We start from the raw sequence: 12,834 nt of genomic DNA, 5'->3' as shown, positions 1-12,834 counted from the left end.
GCCCAACATTGAGAGTACAGTTTACTTAAAAAACAAACAACTCCATAGGCAAAAAAAAAAAAAAAAAAAGACATAAGCAGGCACTTTAGAGAGGTAGAAATGAAACTGCCAAAAGCATACTTCATTAGTAGTTAGAGAAAAGAACATTGTAACTATGCAAAAATATACTAATAAAAATGGGCAAAGAGGGACACCTGGGTGGCTCAGAGGTTGAGCATCTGCCTTCGGCCCAGGGCATGATCCTGGAGTCCCTGGATCGAGTCCCACATCGGGCTCCCTGTGTGGAGCCTGCTTCTCTCTCTGCCTATGTCTTTGCCTCTCTCTGTCTTTCATGAATAATTAAATAAAATCTTTAAAAAAAAAATGGGCAAAGGATTTGAAGAGAATTTTCTCTAGAGAGAAACTTCCAATGAGCACAGGAAGAGATGTCAAACAGCAATAGTCATGAAGAAAAAGCAAATCAAAGCCACAATGATATACCACACTTCACACCCACTAGGATAGCTATTAATTTTAATGGAAAATAATAAATGTTGGTAAAGGACATGGAGAAATTGGAACCCTGATACAGTGCTGGGAAAAGTTTGACAGTTCCTCAAAATGTTAAACACAGAGTTACCATGATACCCAAGAATTCCACTTCTAAGCATACACCAAGAAAAATAAAAACATATGTCCACCCAAAGACTTGTACACAAATGCTCATAGCAGTATTACTCATAACAGCCAAAAAGTAGAAACAATCCAAATGTCCATCAACTGATAATTGGATAAGAACACTGGGCATATCCATATGACAATGTATAGGACAATAAAAAGGCATGAAGTACTGATACTGACACCTGCTGCAACACGGATGAACTGTGAAACCTGACACTAAGTGAAAGCAGCCAGACATGAGAGACAGTGTATCATACAGTGTATGATTTGTCATATCCAATGTCCAGAATTGGCAAATCAATACAAAGCATAGGTGGTTGCCTTGAAGTTAGGTAGAAATAGGGAAGGACTGCTAAAGAGGACAAGGTTTCTTTTCAGGGTGATGAAAATGTTCTCAAATTAGACTGTGGTCTAATTACACAATTCTATATTACAGAATTACACAATTCTGTGAATATACTAAAATGCATTAAACTCTACACTTTACTTTTTGTTTTTTAAGATTTTTGAAGAGAGAAGAGCAAGCATGGAGGAGGGTATTGGGGGAAGGAGAAAGAATCTGAAGCAGACTCTGCACTGAGCATGGAGCAGGATATGGGGCTCAATCCCACAATTTTAAGATCATGACCTGAGCCAAAACCAAGAGTCAGACGCTTAAACAACTGAGCCACCCAAGTGCTCCTGGACTCTATATTTTAAATGGATGAAATGTAGATGTGAATTATATCTCAATAAAGCTTATTTTTTTTAAATTGGCAAATATAAAAAAAAATCTTACAATATCAGTGTTGGCAAGGATGCAGAATAACAATGCTGGTAGGAGGGTAAATGGGTACAACCACCCTGGAATACAATTTGCACCATTTACGAAAGTTAAAAATGTATATAGGTCCCATTACCCTACAATTTTCTCCAAGGTATATACCCTGGAGAAATTGTTTCTGCATTTGTTCAAAGCAGCACTGTTTCTTTACTGGAAACAATTTTATCTTCCAATGACTGGACAAAGATTGAGATCTACCCAGTCTGAAACAGAACATAGAACTGAAAAGGAATGAAGTATAGCTTCGTGCACCAATACGGCCAAACCTCCCTGTCCACACATCCTCACTTCCCTCCCTTCCCAGCTGTAATTCCATGCTCCCTACCCCATTACAATCACTCCGTTAACCTCTTGCTCAGCCACTTATAACCCAGGAAACCCACAACCCCAACACCACTGCAGCACTACCTACTCTGCTTCTGGTAAAACAAACTCAAGTGCTGTCTGTTCTCACTTTAAACTCAGGATCACTTCCCTGAGGTTGGCCTGTCCCTCTTCTGTTTGGACCTCTTCTGTAGGGACCAGCCTCCAGTCACCTAATCTTCACTGACTGCTGATAACTTCTATTTCATCAAGAGAAAAAAGAAAGAGAAGCATGTCCACATGCTCCCACTACCCCAACTCTCAGCAAGGAGGACCCCACAGGCTCTCTACCTGGGCACTCTGCCCATTTCCTGCCACCTTCCCAAGAGCACAGCTCCAGCCAGTGTCTGCCTCCTGCCTCACTGGGTTGCTGACTCCATAAAGAATCATCTCCCGCCACAGATACCAAAATTCTGTCATTTCTGCCATCTCAACAAAACCTGCTCAGGGTCCCAAATCTCTCCCTTTGGTGTCATGGCACATGCCCATGAAAGAACTTTCTTTACCTGCTGTCCTCTTCTCTCCATCCTCTGTAAGCCTCCCTCCCAGGCTTCTCAGACACCAGCACGTGGGAACTGCTCTCAAGGCTGCAGGCGGCTTCAGCACTGCCAGAGTCACCCAACAAGCCCCGGCCCTCTGTTCACTTGACCTGACAGCAGTGGCAGTGAGCACAGGTTCTCCCTCCCTCCTTGGCATCCCAGACAACACACTAGCCTGATCCTCCTACACCTCAGAGACGGCCCATCCCTGTTGTCTCTGCTGATTTGGCCCCCATTCCACCTTGGGGTGCTCAAGTGTCATCCAAACACTGAAGCCTCAAACATTTCTAGCTTCAGCCCAGACCTCTCCCCTCAACTCCAGACATCTTAATCCTCCATGTGTCTGGCTGGTTCTCTAAAACCTCCACAAACTTCACATGTCTAAGCTTAACCCAAATCTTGATGTGACATCCACAACCCATACCTCCCATGGTCTTCCCTTTCTTCACACACGACAACTCCCACTGCAAGCAAAGCCCCTAGTACCATCCTTCACTCCACTCTTACACCTACATTCAATCTGTCCACAAATCCTGTCAGTCTACCTGCATCCAGAACCCAACCACTTCTCATGGCCACCCTGTGCCCCCTCAGCCCGAGTTGCAATCATTGCTCAGCTGGATCCTGAGGCAGCACAGGGGCAGCAGCTACCCTGACAGCTTCAGGTCTGGTATCACACTTGTGCTCAAAACACTACAATGACTTCCCATCTCACTCAGAGAAAAAGATAAAATCCTAACAATGGTCTGTGTGACGGCCCCAAGGACCACCCCTACCCCCCTCTGATGTTATCTACTACCACTCTCCCTTGGGCTCTCCCTCCAGCCAGTGGGCATCCCCAGTGTCCCTTCAACATAGCAGGCACAACCCTTCTTAGCATCTCCAGCAGGACCCTACCTGTAAGGGTCCTCCCGCAACTCTACCCCACCCTCACCCACAGCCACAGGGCTCCTTCCCACACCCCCTTCTGTTCAGAGGCCCCCTTCTCAGGAAGTCCACCCTGACCACCTTTCAAACCTCACAAAGTCTCCATCCACCCACCTCCCTGCTTCACTTTTCTCCCTGCTACATAAATACTGCTCTATCTTTGACTTACATGTTAACTCTTTCCCCCAATGAAATGTAAGCTCCATGAGGGCAGAGACTTTTGTTTGCTTTACTCATGCTAACATATCCAGCATCAAAATATATACCTTAGTGCCTAAGACATACTCAAACCTCAAACATTTGAATAAAGGAATTTAAAAAACAATACTGAGGGGGAGGGGCATAGAATAAAATGATTCTATCCTAGTTAAAGACTTAGAAAAAATTAAGTTACATTATATAAGAATACTTTCACATATGGCAATAGCATAAAGCAAGAAAATGCTGCATGCAGTGTAGTGCTTGCCTTCTGGAGATGGAAGAGGAAGAGGTGGTCAGGGTAAGACATTCAGCCAAAGGTAGTGGCAACATTCCATTTCTTAAGCTAGTTAGTCGGTACATAGTTGCTGGTTTTAACATGTAGTACCTACACATGCCACTATATACTCTCTGAATATATGATCACATTAAAAATTAAAATAAAAAAGTATATTAGAGCAGGACAGGCCAAATCCAGCCCACCATCTGTTCTGTTTGTGAGGTCCTGGTTTTCAAAATAGTTTTATTATTTTTCCATTGACCTTTAATTAAGAAACAATATCATATTCATTTGAAATGTACAACTTGGTTATTTGGTATTTATATATTCCACTTTGTTTTTGTAAATAAAGTTTTACGGGAAGACAGTCATCATTTTTTTGTTGTTGTTTAGGGTGTTTTTTTTGGGGGGGGGGTTTGGAGGGGAAGAGAGAGAGATGGGGGAAGAGGGGACAGAGGGAGAGAATCTTAAGTAGGCTCCACACAGCAGAGAGACTGATCTCACAACCCTGAGATCATGACCTGAGCTGAAAGCAAGAGTTGGACGCTTAACCCACTGGGCCACCTGGGCACCCCAATAGCCACCTTCACTTGTTTAGATTTTGTCCGTGGCTGCTTTCATATCACAATGACAGAGCTGACTAGTTAAGAGATCACACAGCCTGCAAAGCCTAACATATTTACTAACCGCCCCTCTACAGAAAAGTGTTGTCCAGGGACACCTAGGTGGCACAGTCATGATATCAGGGTCCTGAGATTGAGCCCTGGTCAGGCTCACTGCTCAGCTGCTTCCTTTTCCTCTGCCACTCACCTGCCACCCAGCTCATGCTTTCTCTCTCTCTCAAAGTCTTTAAAAAAAAAAAAAAAAAAGGTATTATCTGGTTATAACACGGAATCTGTAAAGAAATTAAGTGCAAAATAAAAAAGATCCAATTATCTGTTAAAATGCATTGATCCCTCAAAGCATATATGATTTTCTTCAAGAGCACAGTACACTGAAAAATATGGTTCTATGTAACATAGGAGACTCTAAAGCAAATAGTTACCTTTATAATGTCATAAGTGCCAGAAACAGAAATTTTAAACTGTTTTATAAAGCAAAATGCAAAACTTCAAATTTATGGTCTCTACTCTCATCAAAGTAAGAAAATACCACATTTACCTAAGTAAAGCATATATAACACTATCCAAATTTAGAAAGAAAAAACACTAATTCCATAACCTCTAATATATAATATAAACACTACCTCCTCTCTCTCTCTCTATATATATATATACATATATACACACACACAACTCCTCTCTCTCCCTCTCTACACACACACACACACACACACACACACACAAACACTAATTTCGTAACCTCTTTTAACCTGTACCATCATCACACAGGACCTCCCCAGAGCCACTAGTCAGACCTCAAAGTTCTCTAAGATCCCTCAATATTCCATTTCACTTCTTTAGGAGATTCACTGCACCTCAGTCATTTCTGTACTTATTTCTATTGTTATTAGGAAGAAGGCTGATAACAGTAATAATATCAATAAAACTACTACTGTGCTAGACATTGTACTAATCAGTTTAATTTATTTTTAAAGATTTTATTTATTTGACAGAGAGAGGGAGAGAGAAAGAGAGAACGCACATGCATGACCAAGAGGAGAAACAGATGGAGGAGAAGCAGGCTCCCAAACAAGCAAGGAGCCCCACATGGGGCTCCATGCCAGGACCCTGGGATCATGACCTGAGCCAAAAGTAGACGCTTCACCAACTGAGCCACCCAGGTGCCCATAATCAGTTTACATTTAATATTCATGTCACAGATAAGGAAACTAAATGAACAAAGATGTCATCTAATATTAGGATTACAAAGCTGGAAGACTGTGGGAATCAGAAGTCAAAGCCCATTATTTTAGATCCTTATGTACTCTTGACCTTCACAATATATTCTGAACTGGGGAAGGAGAACAGTATTAATCTGTGAAAACTCCTTTAGTTTAAAATACTATGCACCTATCATAGGTACCAAATACACAGTCGTTGAATCCATGTAAGGGTGTAATAAATCAAGGATGAGAGGTCCATAGTAGAAAGAGCATTTTTTAATCAGAAGGGGCAGGGTCTTGCTTGCAGGCAGCAGAGTCAGATGATTTGTGCACAATGTCCAGAGGCAATAGAAACCCTGTGTGTCTCCAGGTCAAGAAAAGAAAACTGGAAACACTATCCCCTCATCTGCTACGACAGAAAACTGACAAGTACTACCACCAAAAGGAAACAACTCAGAAGTTAAGCATTTATTCTCAACTCTAGTGAGATCCAGTTGTGATGTCACTCTTGAAGCAAATCACACTAGAAATTGCACTCTGGGGGGGGGGGGGGGGACACCAAAACCCTAAGGAATCACCCAGGAACTGAAATTTGTCAGCTGCCTACAGGTCCCTTCTCCAGCAATGGCCTGCATTTTTTCTCTAGGAATCAATGACCTCTAATGTCTGTTCCAGCTCCAAAATCATGACTCTCAAGAAAGGAAGCCCCAAATAGCCAATCAAGTCAGTACTTTTCAATATTCCTCCTGCCACTGCCCCCATCCATGGACCAAAAGCCCAGATCTTACCAAAGTCCAGCCAATGTCTATGGACTACAGGCCACTACAGAACACGCCTCAGTGGGTTAGTCACACCCCTGCCTTACTTGCCCTGACTGGGGTCTCAGGGTGCCTTGGCTGTTCACATAAGCTTTCCTTTTTCCTCTTGCGAAAGCACATCTCTGACACCAGCACTATTGTTCATATTTATATCCAGGTAAAGGAACTCAAGGCTCCAACCAGCAATCCAAATAGCCTTCTCCAAGTCTAATTCAACACCCAGTCAGACTCCTATTCCTGCAGCCTTTTTGTTCTTCTAATGTTCCAAAGTAACAATCTTTAATTTATCTTTCCTGTAGGTTACCAGATTTCATGGCAGTCAGCCTCTGGGTTACACAGACCATTCCAAGTCAATATATATTCCCATTGCAAGAAATTTTGGAATACAACCCTATTTTTCTCCAAAGTCACCAAAAAGTACAAAAGCAGAGCTTCTTTATATCAGTAAAAAGATGTTCAGGACCTATCAAACTTTGTATAAACTCACAGTTCACTGTGTTGTCCTAATACTTATAAAACAAGTCAATGCTAGCCAGCTGTAAGTGACAAGTGGTAAAACACCTCTGCTCAGAGTAAACTCAGATCTTTGCCAAGTCTGTGACATGAAAATATCCCCAATAAGGTGAGAAGCCTTTCAACTACTGCCAAAATTCCCTTTCCCCTCCTTTTTTAAAAAAGAGAGTGTGACAGAGAGAGCAAACATGGGGGGGGGGGAGATGGAGAGGGAGAAGCAGACTCTTCACTGAGCAGTGGGGCTTGATCCCATGACCCTATGACCTGAGCCAAAGGCAGACGCTTAGCCAACTGAGCCACCCAGGTGCCCTGGTTCCCTTTCCTTTGACCTGCTTCTTCGCTAGCTGATCTACCTGATGTCAGTGCATCATCATTCAAACCCTGAAATAAACTGAGTATTGATTAGACTAGTAACTATCTCCTCTCTCCAAGTAAATAAAAATAAATGGGAAGGGAGAGCGGAAGAAAAGGGGTTTCTGTGGCAACTAAATCTAAGCCAAAGTCAAAAGACCACAAAAACAAATCTCCAGTCAACCTAGGTCCAACTGCAGCAGGAAAAAAAACCCATTCCCGTTGGTGGCACAATCAACCTCAAGGATGCTTAAGAAACATGGCATGAATCTACAGCAAACCTCCGATCGGTATGGAACCTGTCAGTGTTTCCGGTATGACTGACTTACAACCAACATCTGTGGAGCAAAAAACAATACAGCCCAATCCTATTTGTCATTATAAAACAGCTTCACCAGCACAGGAACAATGGGATTGCTTTCTAATTTACACCAAACCAAGGAGGCAAGTCAAAGTAACCACTTAGTAAATATAAGAAACAAAGGTGTAACTACTTTATTATTTGGCAAGAGACTTCAGGCAAACTCAACCTGCAAAGGAGCAAACCTCCCAGGCCAGTAGAGCCTCCCTGAGGAGCCCACTTACACCATGTACAATTCTAACAAGCTTTGTTACCTGGTCTCCCAGCCAAAACTGCATCCCTTTCCTAATTGCTACCTTTCACTCTAAACTGCAAGTCCTTAAGTGCCTGTTCACGAGTGAATCCCTAATACAGTTCCTGGCAAGGTAAGGATTCAATTACTATATTTGCTGATCAAATAAATGAGGATTAGAAGAAGTTGGTAGGGGAGGGGTCGCTTGTCATTCTCAATAACAGCCATAAGCTGAATTTCGGGATGAAAGATTAGGAAGGCCTCCACGATTGTCTCCCTTTTATATATTCAGATACTAACATTCCAGTTGCTGAAAATTTGTATAGTTTTAATAGTTTTTAAACTAATATTCTTTCATTCAATAAACCAGACGATCTAAATTGTAAGTATGTGTGAGAAAAGGACATCTGCCTTTCTACTACTGCACCTCATCCCTCTCCGTCCGTCGCCCCCTCCAGAAGGAAAAAACACTCACCCATTTGGGCCAGAGTCCAGGGCCCAGAGGAGCCCCTTTTACTAGCAAGCAAGGGTCTGTGTTAAACGTGAAGCATGAAGTATGCCTCTCTCGCCTTCAAAACACAAAACTGGCAAACGGATCCTGGGCTAACTCTCTGGAAATAGGTCTTCATTACAAAAGAAAAAAAAGATAATGATGAAGCTGGCATCTAAAAACAGAACTGACAGCTAGCTGACTGGATGAGAGCACAGGATATAAAACTCAAAAATCACGGTATAAAGTTATTACGCATAAGAGCAAACAACCCTAAACACCCAAGAGTGCTAAGTTTCAGCACAATATGGTAATGTATTTTCATGAGATAAAGGCAAAAAAGTTTCTAAATTATATCAAGCAATCAATTCATTTAAAATTTCTTTCAAAGGTCAGTCTTTATGCACCTGAAAACAACATGTATACCGTCTCTCCCTACTACTAAGTAATCTCCAAGGCAGGATCTAGGGACCACAGAGACCGAGCTCACAGATCACCTGAAGGATTCCCTGACCCACAAGTAGTCACTAGTATCTGTGGTCTTGCAGAGCAGTTCCAAAACCTAGCTATACTTCAGTTATTACCTGGGGAGCTTCCGAAAAATATATTCTCAATACCACCAAAAATTTCCAGAAGTGGAGCCCATCATCCATGGTCTTAAAAATGTCCCAAATGATTCTAATGCAAGCCAGCCTACCCTCTATCTAGAACAGGGCTCCTCAGTTTCTGCACTATTAATATTTGGGGCTGGATAATTTTATGTTTCGGTGCTATCCTGTGCATTATAGGATGTCCAGCAGCATCCGTGGTGTCTACCCAGGTTGCACATTGCCCATCCCCACAGGTATGACAGGCAAAAATGTCTCCAGACATTGCCAAATGTTTCTTTGGGGGCAAATCACCCCTGAATTAGTTAACATCTATCTACAGTAAATTTAAAAAGCCAATTACTTGACATTCTTTAAAGAAGAAATAAGAAAGCTGCTTAGGGGATCCCTGGGTGGCTCAGCGGTTTAGCGCCTGCCTTTGGCCCAGGACACGATCCTGGAGTCCAGGGCTCGAGTCCCACATCGGGCTCCCGGCATGGAGCCCGCTTCTCCCTCCTCCTGTGTCCCTCTGTCTCTGCCTTTCTCTCTCTCTCTCTCTCTCTCTCTCTCTCTGTGTGTGTCTATAATAAATAAATAAATCTTAAGAAAGAAGAAAGAAAGAAGAAAGAAAGAAAGAAAGAAAGAAAGAAAGAAAGAAAGAAAGAAAGAAAGAAAGAAAGAAAGCTAGCTGCTTAAAGCTAAGAGCCCAGGCCTATTTCTTCAGTCCACCTGACCTAAGTAACTAACAAACTACTCCGCCCACATGGGGACTCAGATCTTGACTTATGAAGACCAAACCACAACTTCTTGTGCTTTTTATGAAATAAACTAAAGGCTGAGTTTTAGGTGAGCAGATGATTAGAACTTCATTGTTACTAGCATTTATTCTTCTTAGGAGTATTAAAACATTGCAAAATTTTAGACCAATATACACTCATGCTGCCTCTCAAATATCCAAAATATAAAACCGCAAGACACAAGTTCAGGACAGTAACAAACTAAATACTGATCCTGACAAATACCGTTTTAAGGAAGAGATTCTTGCAACTAACTGCAATTCCAATACAAACTGGGGGGCAGGGACTTTTGTCTGCTATAAGCACATTACTTTTATACCAAATTGATGCAAAAATTATCTTAAAGAAGCAAATCTCACCATGTCAAATCTTTTTTTTTTTTTTTTAAGATTTTATTTATTCACGAGAGACACAGAGAGGCAGAGACATGAACAGAGAAGCAGGCTTCCTGTGGGGAGCCTGATGTGGGACTCGATCCCAGGACCCCGGGATCACTACCTGAGTCAAAAGCAGACTCTCAACCACTGAGCCACCCAGGTGTCCCACAAATCTTAATCTTATTACCATTCGTTTTCTGTCCAGCTATGGTCTGATTTTCATACTCTCAAGTACTTAATTCAAACTTGTAAGTTTTTGCATTGTCTTGCTACACTTCACATAAAAACTATAGTTTTCTAATCCAAAACAACCTTTTTCCGGTTCTTAAGTTATACCAGCAAGATGCTCACTTCTACTTACAACTGCCTAAAAACATTTCCCCAGTGCAAATAAAGCAAGCCAGATCCCAAGCAATAATACCAAAAGACCGGCAAGCATGGCTTTGAGTACCAGGAAAAAGAGCATAGGGCAGGAATTTGAAGACTGAGTATTATGTGTAACTTGAGTGAACGGCATTTTGTTAGATACTGCAGAACTCCATAATCAGACACACTGAAAGGCAAAACAGCTTCCAAAGCATCCATGCAGGACAACAGTTATCTCCCAAACTGGTTTCACTGAAGTATATGTCAATGCACAGCAACCTTTCAAACCTCAATAACCCAGAGGTACACTGAGAAATCTTGGAGTTGATATGGGGACCAATCACACTCAAGACCCAGTATCCCAAGGACAGAATCTAACCCAAGCTTTTGATGGGCTTTTCTTTATTTAACCACCTCTTAGAGGAAACATCCTAAGGCACCACCACTCATTTATTGCTCCCAGAAACATCTGTTATTTAATGAATCTTCAACCATCCCTCTTCTGAAAAAATTTAAAATAACTTCCAGTTCACTTTCTCAGCAGAACTAATGTTAAATACACAGAGCTGGGACACCTGGGTGGCTCAATGGTTTGGCACCTGCCTTCGGCCCAGGGTGTGATCCTGGAGTCCTAAGATCACATCCCACGTTGGGCTCCCTGCATGGAGCCTGCTTCTCCCTCTGCCTGTGTCTCTGCCTCTCTCTCTCTCTCTCTGTCTTTCATAAATAAATAAACAAAATCTTTAAATAAACAAATACACAGAGCTTTCTGAAGATAGTCACCAAGTCACAAACACTCACCTAACTTCCAGATACTAAACATTTAAAAATCAAAGTTCAAGTAGTAATAGCCACTAATTGCACTAAGCTGATTCTACAGGCCAGGCCCCGTTTGTAGCCCATTTACTCCCGACACACTTACGAGGCTGACACTACTACTATTACTGTCACATTACAGGGAGAGCAGAGAGGTGGAGGCACTTGTCCAAGGTCACAGGGCTAGAAAGTGGTGAAGCCAAGACCTGAGTCCGGGAAAGCCTAACTTCGCAGTCAAGAAAGCGGAAACACCAGCACCACTTAGGAGACGTTTATTCCCGTGGCTGGAAATCCAGTGTCCCTTTCCCCACTTGCTGCTGCCTACCTGCCACATGACCTTGGGGACATAAATCAAAGTAAACTTCACATGGTCACAAAGTGGAACAGCATCCACGTTAACAAGGGCCGTGGGGACGAAAGGAAACCACCACCAAGTGCCCCTCCCATAAAAGCAAAACATAAACAAAGCTCCAGCCGACCCAGAGAGAAAACGTGAAGAAACGTTAGGAAGCGGAGGCTGAGACGTCGGACATAGGGTAACAGCCGTGGGCTCGTCTCGTGCACCTACAACCCACGGCGCAGCTGCGAGGAGAGCACGCCGCGCGCAGGAAAGCCCTCCGAGTTCACCACGACGGGCTTCTTTAAGAGGAGGTACTTCCAGCCGCGCGGAGGACCACCCCCCTCGCTCATATTCGCCAGGGAGGCGTCCGTGACCAGGTCTACATTCGAGTCACAACACCGGAGCGAAGAGCCCCGCTCGGAAGGCTGCGGAAACACTCCGCGCTGGGCTCCGCGCGTGCCGAGGGCTCTGCGGCGGAAGAGCAGGACCCCGCAGAACTTGTTCCACGCAGCACGGAGTCCAACAATGGCCCGCGCCAGTCTGCCGCGAGCGGCCGCCTCAACTTGACACGCTCCCGGGCCCGCGCCCAGAGAAGTTGTCCCGGGCGGGCGGGCGGGCGGCGGGGCCGCAGAGGGGCCGGGCCGGGCCGGGTGAGGGGCGCGCCCCGCCCGCCGCCGCCGCCGCCGCCGCCGCCGCCGCCGCGCAAGGCCGCGGACGTCAACCCGGGCGCAAAGTTCGCTGCCGGCCCGCGGCCCGCCCCGGCGCCCGGCCCGGCGAGGCCCCCCGCGCCCCGCGGCGGCGGGCAGGCGGCTGACAGACGCGGGCGGGGACCGGCCGGGGAGCCCGGGCGCCGCACCTCCCCGGCCGCCGAGCGGCGAATTCCGGGGGGGAGGGGAGGGGGCTGGGACGCTCCCTCCCCGCGCCGCCGAGGCCGGGCGGACGGGCCTCGCCGTCGCCGCCCGCGCGCCGCGCGCCCCACGCACCCCGCGCCGCAGCCCGCTCCGCCGCCCCCCCACCCCCATTACCTGGAGGTGCCCGCGACCCGCCGCTAGTTGCGCTCAGGCGGGAAACGCGCTCACCGACACCATCAGCGAAGCGCCCAAAATGGCGGACGTATCAAGCAGGCCTTGAGTTCCCCCCGCCCTCCCTCCGGCCGCCTCGCAGCCAATCG

At 45.0% G+C, this 12,834-nt stretch overlaps 1 protein-coding gene across 26 annotated transcripts in view; it reads right to left on the bottom strand.

The window, feature by feature from the left end:
* Positions 1 to 12,834, bottom strand: part of PPP6R3 (protein phosphatase 6 regulatory subunit 3) — a 144,170-nt gene extending 131,336 nt beyond the window's left edge. For 15 of the 26 annotated variants that reach the window (XR_012013706.1, XR_012013708.1, XR_012013711.1 and 12 more), the window contains exon 1: positions 12,689 to 12,833. The gene's annotated coding sequence lies outside the window, so the exon portion shown is untranslated. Of the gene's footprint in view, positions 1 to 12,688 lie in introns of all 26 variants that reach the window. The other 11 variants (XR_012013703.1, XR_012013704.1, XR_012013702.1 and 8 more) reach the window with 2 other exon arrangements.

The sequence above is a fragment of the Canis lupus genome, chromosome 21 (assembly GCF_048164855.1).
Source record: "Canis lupus baileyi chromosome 21, mCanLup2.hap1, whole genome shotgun sequence".
Lineage (NCBI taxonomy): Eukaryota > Metazoa > Chordata > Mammalia > Carnivora > Canidae > Canis > Canis lupus.
The sequence above is the reverse complement of the archived record's forward strand: the minus strand, read 5'-3'. Positions and strand labels throughout refer to the sequence as shown.